Source organism: Tenrec ecaudatus, chromosome 2, assembly GCF_050624435.1.
Source record: "Tenrec ecaudatus isolate mTenEca1 chromosome 2, mTenEca1.hap1, whole genome shotgun sequence".
Taxonomy (NCBI): domain Eukaryota; kingdom Metazoa; phylum Chordata; class Mammalia; order Afrosoricida; family Tenrecidae; genus Tenrec; species Tenrec ecaudatus.
In genome coordinates, this window is record NC_134531.1 from 19303586 (window position 1) to 19314109 (window position 10524).

Consider the following 10524-nt stretch of genomic DNA (forward strand, 5'->3'; position numbering starts at 1 on the left):
TTGTGTCATAAGTATCTAGTGCTGCTACAACAGAAATATAGCAAGTGTGCTATTTCAACACATGAGAATTGATATTTTTTGAAATTGTTGTTGTTAGTTGTCATTGTTGGCTCCAACATATAGTGACCCTGTGCACAACAGAATGAAATACTTAATGCTCCTGTGTCTTCCTTGCAATTTTCCTATGTCTGAGTCCATTGATGCAGCCACTGTGTCCATCCATCTCCTTGAGGGCCGTCCTTTTTTTCACCTCCCCTCCACATTACCGAACATGAGGTCTTTCTCCAAGGATTGGTCTTTCCTGGAAATATGTCCAAAGCACATATGACCAAGTCTTGCCATCCTTGCCTCTAAGCAGCAGTCTGGCCTGACTTTTTCCAATAGAAATTGGTTTGTTCTTTCAGCAGTCCATGTTACTTCTAATAGTCTGCTCCAGTACCATAATGCAAATGCATGGATTCTTCGATGGGCTTCCTTGTTCAATGTCCGATTTTCATGTGCATGTGATTCAATAGAGAATACTCTGGCTTGAGTTAGGTGCACCTTAGTTTTGAGACTAACAACCTTACTCTTCATTAATCTAAAGAGGTCTTGTCAGTAGTCTTACCTATTTCAATAAGTCTTTTGATTGCCTGACTGCTGTTTCTATGAAAATTGATTGAGAAAAAAAGAAAAAGAAAGAGAATTGATTGAGAATAAAGTAAAACAAAATGCTTGACAACTTCAGCATTTTCCCCATTTGTCATAATGGTCCTACTGGTCCAGGTGTGAGCATTTGGGTCTTTCATAAATTGAGTTGTAATCCATACTGAAGGCTACGCTCAGTGATCTTCATCATCAAGTCCTTCGATTCCTCCTAACTCTCAGCAAACAAGGTTGTATTATCTGCATACTGTAGGTTGTGAACATTCCCTCCTCAAACCTAATGTCACCTGCTCCGATGACTTGCTTAGCACACAGATTGAGCAAGTACGGTGAGAGGATGCAACCCGGACACACACCTTTCCTGATTTTAAACCGTGCAGTATGCCCTTGGTCTGTTCACACAACTGCCTAATGTCCATACACAAGTTCTTAAAGAGCACAATGAATTGTTCTGCAATTCCCTTTCTCTAAAGGTTATCCACAATTTTTAATGGTCCACAGAGTCAAATAGTTTTGCTTAGTCAATGAAACACAAGGACGTATCTTTCTGATATTCTCTGCTTTGAACCAAGATCCATTTGACTTTGCCCTTGGTATCCTTTGATCCATGTCCTGTTCTGCATTGGGCCAGAACATCTAACAGTTTCCTGTCAACATACTGCTGAATTTTCATGACTGAGAGGTTAAATGCCATCTTTGCCTTTTAACACATTATAATCAGTGATCTTCACATTAAAGACGTTTTAGGAAGTGGCATAAGTCCTTTGATTGCTTGACCACTGATTTCATCAGTGTTAATTGTGGATTCAAGTAAAATGATACCCACAATAATTGAGGGAATCGTTTTTCCGCTTATGTTTATGTTAATTGATCCAGTTTTGAGGATATGTTTTCTACACGGGAACTGCAATACACCCTAAGGGCTATTTCTATGATATTATCCTCGTCTTTTGTGTCTTTTCCCCTGAATTTTAAGGCAATGAATTGCTTTCCTATAACTGGTGATGCATTTTTTTATATTCTCCATTGCATCATACACATGCAGAAGTTGGACACTACATAAGAAAGACCAAAAGAGAAAAGATGCACTTGAATTGTGATGCTATAGAAGAATACTGAGGGCACCATGGACTGCTAAAAGTACACATTGATCTGTCTTAGAAAAAGTAAGGCCAACATGCTTCTTAAAGGCAAGGAGGGCAAAACTTTGTCATACTTATTTGGACATGTTGTCAGGAGAGATCAGTCCCTGGAGAGGAACATCATGTTTGTTAAAATGGACCAAGGCAAAAATATTAAGGTCCTCAATAAGATGGTTTGACCTAGTGACTGTCTCAATGGACTCAGGCATAGAAATGACTGTGAGGATGGCAAAAGACCATGCGTCATTCTCTTGTGCGTAGTTTTGATATGTGTCAGAGCTGACTCGATGGCACCGGACAAATATAATGATAGTGCTTTTAGTTGCTCTAGTGTTATCTGTTATCTGTATCTATGAATCCTGGAGACCATCTGTATTATAGAATTAAGCAGTTCTCAGCCCTGTGTCATCTTCATGAATATCATGTTATAACCACTTTGTATTTTAACTTCCAACAGGGGACTCATCTCCCAGCACTGTTATCAAACAATTCTTTGGGTGGATTCATGCGATTTATATTGGTTAAAATTTAAACAAGACCACCAGAATTTTCTTCCTAGCTCTCATACTTCAGAAGCTCTGTTGAAACATCCTCTTATGGGGTCCCTACTAATATTTGAAATTCTTAGGACAAAACTTCTGATCTTAGAAACACACAAGCCTGCACTGAATGTCTAACAGACAGACTGACAGATGGTGATTTCTAGTGTTTACTTATACATATTAGACCATAAACATTACTCCTGAGCTTCAGCTTATTTTATGTCCATAATTGAAAACATTTTCAGGGAATCTAGCTTGTGTTTTTCCTCTTTGTGTGTTATAAGTTGACTAAGCCTTGTTTAAAGTGACCTTAAGCATCTGGTTATTGTTCTAGATGCCTATTTTCTGGCCATTCGGTGGAACTCAAGATTATGGGCAATTTTAAAGTTTACTCACATTGTTTGTAATATTAAGTTTAGAGTCTTGATGTTTATAAAATCTTCTTTAATACATAGATACCTACAGGTTCCATTAGGGCAACTCCAATGAAAATCAGTTATGGACTAATTCAAGTAGCTCATTTCAATTTTACAAGTGATGGTTTTATGATATGAAAAGCTAAATAAGATGGCACTTCAGGCCCAGGCTACAATGACTTGAGAGCCAACATCACAGCGATAAAGTCATATTTGTAATGACTATCGGACACTTATATAGTCCAACTGCCCTATGTCTGTAGCGTTGAACACTTACCAACCTTCTATTGGTAAAACTCTTCACACCCACACTGACCCACTATAGACTAGATCATGAGCTGCTCTACATCAATATTTTGGTCATGAGCAGTAACACTGAATACAATGTGAGTGAACACCTGAGAATGATATCAATAAAACTTTATCTAGTGCCCGCCAAACAAAACAAAATAGGTCAAGTAAAAGACAGTTGTATGTGCTGAGATTCATTGTACCTCAAACTCATTGCAAATCCAGGATGCCCTGTTCTACTTCTGTATCTCTGTGCATCCCAAATGATAACACCAAAGGTTTCGAACTCACATTGAAGGTCTAAGCTGCATACACTGACAATTTAGAACCCCTGGTACAAAATTTGCATGGCCAATTTACAGGCTTCCTCTCTAGCCTTCCACGTTCTTGCTCTTTGTTTCCCTAATTTATTTTACTTCAACGCATCTGAAATAAGTTCCTAAAGCCTGTATCTTGGAAGTATAAAGTCTAATGTTGGTATGCCTGAGTGCCTTTCAGCCACCTTCACTTTTGATTTGTGATGTGGTTGGATGCATGTCTATTTTAAAACCTGTTCACTCAGAACATGAAACGCCATTCAGGGTGACTGAGGGTGATTTGATGCTCATTTTCACTCTTCTGCTTTATGGGGTGCTTGCCTGAGTACATTTTTAGTTATGGGTTCTGAAGTTCAAGTTTATTTAAAATTAAAACAACTTGTAATTATTTTGTTATTTTTACATGAATATTTTTAATGGACTGGCAGTAAAGGATAAAACACTAATTACTTAAAATTGATTAGATGTTGGTAAATTCATTATATTATATAAATTACTTATGTTATATAAATCATTTTAGGTGTAAATGTTAGGTATATACTTTGTATATGAATACATATGTATATATATAGAGAGAGAGAACAGAGAGACTTCTTTTTATATTTTCACTTGTATAATATGTCAAATCATTTTGAAAGTAGAAAATAATGACTAAAGAAGAGTCACATATATGGAGTATTGAATTTTTGTATACTTATAACATAAAGTATCGTCCAATTCTTCATTTTACTAAACTTGCTTGATTTGTCATTTTGTCATATTGCTTGTGAATCTTGTTTATTGCAACTCAGTCCATTATATTCATGTTCTAATGTAGATCTATTTATGCAAATGAGACCTTTCTTTGCTATATCCCTTTGGGCTTAACTGTAAATGGTCTAATTCTTTATATTATAATAGTTACTCAATAGTATCATAACTTATGTTCCCTCCCCACAAAAATGACAGATTATGAATCAGTATTCTGATTATAAATTTTAATAAAATGATTATAAACATTATACATAATGTTTTATTGTTTTGCTTACATATCACAAAAGAAAAATAATAAACATTTACTACTGTAGAACACTGCTTTTGTCGTGAAGTATGTTCTTATTTTATAGTGCCAAAAATAACCATAATCAATGTAGGAATAGATGTAAAATTCAGTGTATGATTATATGACTTCTAAGATGTCACAAACTAGAATGCTCCTAGGATGGATAGCAGTTTTCTTCAATGAACAATTTTATACCTTTGCTTGAAATTCATGAAGATTATGGAAATTTAACATATCAACGCTCTTTCATTGATTAGGAAGAAAAAAGAAATCTTAAATGGTTTGTTAGATTAGTATTGAAAAGTTATTTTAGCCTCATTTGAAGAGATAAGTGATATGTTTGAAATAAAGTCCTAAAGTTGTAGCATACAGTACTTGCTAATCCTTTCATTTTTAAGTTTATATAGGAAATCTATTTTTGGTTATTTTTCCATTTATCACTTTGTTCCAATTGTTCTGACCTCCATGAACTACATCATATAAATCTTCAGGCTTTTAGTGGAGTTTTAAAAGGCAAAGTTGATATGTAGAATACAGTTTTGGTAGGGGTTGACTTTTCCTATTTATTTTATGTGTACTCTGTCCCTAAATAAACTTTCTCTTTATAATTCCCTGAGAGATCTCTCCTGTTACTACATTAAATCTGTAGTAATAGAGTCTCCTCACTTCTATCATCTTGTTGATTGTAGAGGCTTTACTATCATCTAGTATTACATTAAATTTTCATTAGAAGACGCTGGAAATGTGACTGTATAAACACTTCCAATTTTGTCAATGTTCATAAATCATGTAAACAAAGGAATGTGTATTGTTTCCCCAAAAGACATTTTCAGTCCCAGGAGTCTAAAAGAAACATAGAAGACTCATGTACAATGAAGTCTGTGACTTACATAGACTCAGCATTAGAAAACCTAATCTAGGGTCATTTATGATTAATCTTTTTAGAAAATGGATATTATAGAGTAAATATTAGAGATGTTTGTTTTCTTGGTCTGAACTGATCAGCTTTAATTATTAAAATTAAAAAAGGATTCATTAATTATGATAAAATGTAGGGAAATGTGGATAAAAAAAGATAGGGAGGATGTGTGTGTGTGTGTGTGTGTGTGTGTGTGTGTGTGTGTGTCTGGGCTTTCTGCTCCCATAGACAATTACTGTCTTAGAAACACACAGAGGGTCTCTATGAGTCAATATTGACTTGGCACTGAGTTTGATGATTCTAAAATGATAGTGTTAATGAAGAATAATGAGTAGGTCATAAGCTGACAGAAGAATTAAGCAGCTCCTAGAAGAATGACCATAATGAACCTTAGATAGAAGTAAGGATGCTGAATCTTCATCTCAAGTGCTTTGGGCATTTTACAAGGAAAGACCAGTCAACTTTAGGTTGGATATTGTGCTTAGTATACTAGAAAGTTAGTGACAGAGAAATAGATCCTCAAAAGATGAATAGAAACAATAACTACAACCACATGCTCAAACTAAGCAATGACAGGATGACCAAGTACCTGGCAGTGGTTTGCTCTATGGAGCACAAGGTTATTGTGGATTGAAATCAACTCAATGGCAAAAGCAATACAAAGATAAGTAAACTCAATAAAAATTTTAAATGCACAGACATATGTCAGCGAAGATAACACAAGTGTAAAGTACACTTGATATGGTACAACCTATATGAAGTTCAAAGACAACCAAAATGAAGATATGGTGATAGTGATTGCCTGAAATGGAAATTGAGAAAGTGCATAAGGAACCCCTATGGGATGGAAAGTGTTTGTGCTTTTATGAACATGTTCATTTCTTATGAATATAAAGCATCATACATCATGTTTTCAATTATAATAGCAATAAATGATAAAGATTCAAAAATTAAACTTTGGTTTGCATACCTGATAAATATAAATTCAAGTAGAAGGCTATGAGAAAAAAATTCTAGCAAATTTAATACCTTTCCCTAAATAAAGGATAATACAATTAAAAAATTATTAAAATATATCAAGAATTAAAAATATTTAATTGTGAGAATAATATTGAATTTTGATGAAACTATGTGATTCCAAGCAAATATTATTACTACACAATTAGAAAATCCTTCATTAAACAAAAATATTGGAATATGAAGCTATTGTTCCTCAATATGTTTTCCATATACTTAAAAATATTGGGAAGTAGGGGAAGATTTACAGAGCACATCATCTGTTTTATATTTACTAATTCATAAACTTTACTTTGAATTCACTGAAACTCCTCAATGTCCCATCTCTGAGAGCACAGGGGCTAAAAGGAATGGATTATATCATGAAGAAAAAGACTTCAGTAGGACGCTTCAAAAGGCATCTTGAAATGACAAAGTACAGTGTTATCATAAATGTGCAATGACTGCGATTTAGATATCCCAAAGAGAAGAACTCGCTCAGCATATGTCAAGCAGAAAGAAATGCACAAAAATGTTTAAGCCTCTAGTTGAAATACAGAAGATTCTATCGACAAAGTACTGAGCTAAGAAGCATCAAAAGAAAATGGGAGTAATACACAGAATTATTTACCAAAAACAATTGGTTGATTTAAAAACATTTCAAGAAGCAGTAAGAACCAATGCTACTAGAGAAAGAAGTCCAATCTACATGGAAAGCACTAGTGAAAAACAAGTCTTCAGTGATTGACAGATGAGAATTGAAACATTCCAACAAATGATAACGCACGCGAAGCACTAACTTCTCTGTGCCAGGAGATTTAGAAAATGGCTACCGAGTGGAAGAGGTCTGAAGTAGTGCTCATCTCAAAGAGAAGAAATCTAACTGAAAGTGAAAATCACAGAAAAATATAATTGTTGCTACATCTACGTACAATTGTATGGAAAAGAATCACCAAAAACACTTTAGCAGTGTATCTGCAATGATAGATACATTTGTATTATGATGTTTACAAAAAATATTGAAAGTGTCAAGGACGGCTGGATGAACAAGCAAATCTGTCTGAGACAAAGTATAACCATCATGCTCTAATCCATCTCATGTCATTTGAGCAGGTTATCAAGAGATACCAGTCCTTGGAAAAGGGCACCATGCTTCATAAAGCAGAGGGTCAGCCGAAAAGAGGGAAATCTCCCATGAAATGGATTAACCCAATGGCTTCTCCAATAGGTTCATGCATAACAATTGTGAGGACGGCACAGGACAAGGAATTTTTTTTTCTTTCGGGTGTGTTTATGGTCTCTCTGAGTCAGAATACCTTGATGGCACCTAATAAAAACGTTTGTATTCCCTTGTTGTGTTTGAATAACTGTCTCTAGGTCTATGTACAAGTTCCACATGAGCACAATTTAATGTTCTGCATCACACTTTGTTATGCTCCACACAGTTTAATGCTTTTTTGTAGTCGGTCAATAAACAGTATTTTCTGCTTGCTGCCAAAATCTATGCGATCTCAGCAGTGAAATCCCCAATTTCATGTACCTTGTTGAATCAGACTTGGATTTTTGACAGCTCCCTGTTGATGTACTGATAAAGCCATCTTAAAAATTATGTTCAGAATAATGTTACATTAATGTGTCAATATTATTGCTCAATAATTTCTTGAGTTCCTTAAAGTTAATACACATTGTATTACAATTGCTCTCCTTGTTTTAGAAAAACTGCTCATTTTTGAACTAGGATTTCATTACATGCTTTTATTTTCTGATATTCAGTCATTTTAAATGTAGTGTAATAATTACTGATTAAATTTTATTTCATTGTATTTTTTAAAACATTCACTAATTTAAATTATGCTCCTGCATCTGCTTATTCCAACAGAATTATATTTTTATTACAGTTATATCTCATACTTTAAAAGGTAATTATTGTAAAAGCTCTCCCTTATGTATCTTTTCTATAGTCAATATTTTTGACGTAATTACTTTTTCAGTGAACTTAAAATTGAAAAATTTAATCCCTATAGTCATGACATCCATATTTTTAACATTAGGGAACTTTTGAAAATTAAAAACATGTAAATGGAATTAAAGACACGTTTTCATCATGAAGGCCAGATTTTTTTTCGTCATACATGGTTTTTATGAACATGTTTGCTGGGACTACAAACCTCCTAAAAAACTATATATAAAAGAATTCATTAAACAAATATGGAATAGACATTAAGTTAATCACAGTTTTATGAATGCTTTCAGACAATACCTTATGGGTGTAGTGAAGAGCTATTCCAGGCTAAGTGACTCTCCTCATGAGTACAAGGGATTATTAGCTATAATTCTGCAGCTTCTTTCTCATTATTCAATTAATACTTTGACTTTGAAAGAATGTGGACCATTGACTGATAATTATGAAATCCTATATTCAAGAAAACACTAAGCCATATAATTCTACAGCTCACTTTTTTTTTGTTCTAGATTCCCTATCACCAAAACATAAAACAAAAGGAATGGTTAGATATAAATAATAGGCCAGTCATACTGAACAAGGATAATGAAAATAACTGTAAGATGCAACTTTCACTTGAATTACTTACATAAAAATATCTTACATATCTTTTCCTGGACATGTGAAGCAGAATATACTGTTGTTTCTTTAACTTGTGTCTTATGTGGTCATGTCTCTACATTATTGTCTACATGTATGGACTTTTACAAGGAGATAATGGGAAAATACTCGTTATTTAGAAAACCTTCCAGAAAATTAATTTTAAAAAAGAAAAACACATTAAAAGCTCATTTTGAAAATGGGCACTAACATTTGTGTCTAACAACTCTGAATTATGGAGAAAGAACAATAAATAACAGATCTCACTTCCTAATAGATCACAGAGTGCAGTGTTTTATCATTATATGATAAGGATAAAAATGATTAATAAGAAATGGGCCCTGATGAAGCCCAGGAAAGAACCAATTAAGCCAGCGTTTGTCTCCAGTAGACTTAAATTAATACCTTGGAAAGCCTTCTGAGTGAGGAGTGAGCTGAGCGGATGCTACAGGGACCACTCTGCTAGTCAGGTAGAGACCTCACGTTGGAGATGATCCAATTCCTTTCTGCAATTATTTTAGCAAAGCTGCTAGACAACTCTAAAACTCATCTATTTCTGATCTTGTATGTCCTTTCTGTTTGCCTTTAGTGTAGTGCCCATGGATTTTATATTTTTAATTTCTTAAACATCTAAAAATATTATTCACACACGTACTTCATTTTTATTGATAAATACTGTAGTTTACTACTGAGGTGTATTCTACACACCCACACTCTCAATTATACAGATATTCCTTAAACCATACTTTCACACATCCTTTACATAAAAAATTTATTTTGTACTTAGAAAGGACTGGGAGTCTGTGGACATTGTTTAACACATTTCTTCATATAGAATTTGGGCTTCAGAATGGACTATGTACTGAGTAATGAGTAAGTCTCACATTCTTCTTAAACTATAATTTAAAATATTATGAATGCATTTTGAGAAAGTGCTATTTGGACTTAGTTCTGTTAAATAAGTAAAATATTAGAGATTGTCTTGTCTGGATCACTGCATAGAGATTTTTGCTGTTCTGTTTGAGAAAAGGAGACCATGCTGAATGTGTTTTTGTTGCATGCTGTTGCTTTGGTTCCATCTCAGAAGGAAACAGCACTTCTGAAGCCTCTTCCCATTTGCTGCATTGGAGTCCATCGTTGCAGCCACTCGGTCATTCCACCTTGTTGAGGGACTTCCTCTTTTGGCTGCTCTATCCCACCAAGCAGGATGTCCTTTCCCAGAGGCCAGTCTGTGCTGACAACATGTCCTAAATACACGCGAAAACGCCCCCCATTCTCACTGCTGCTCTCCATCTTGTCCCCAGTGCTTCAGCCCCCCTTTCATGTTTTTATCTTTTTTGGAAGTTCTTTATCTCCATTTTCTCTGTTTTTCTTTTTTTTTTTAGCATTCTGATTATTCCTGCTCCTCCTTCGTCCATCTCTATAAACTTCTGTAGGGATAACCACTTATAGCCACAATTGTGTTATCACTTTCAATACAGGAGCCTCTCATCATGATGAAAAAGTGACCAATACTCTCTTGATGAGACATGGAAATTCCATGTTCATAATATTCAATAGACACTTAAATTACATACCTTACCGTTAGTTCACAGAGAGCTAAACAGACGAT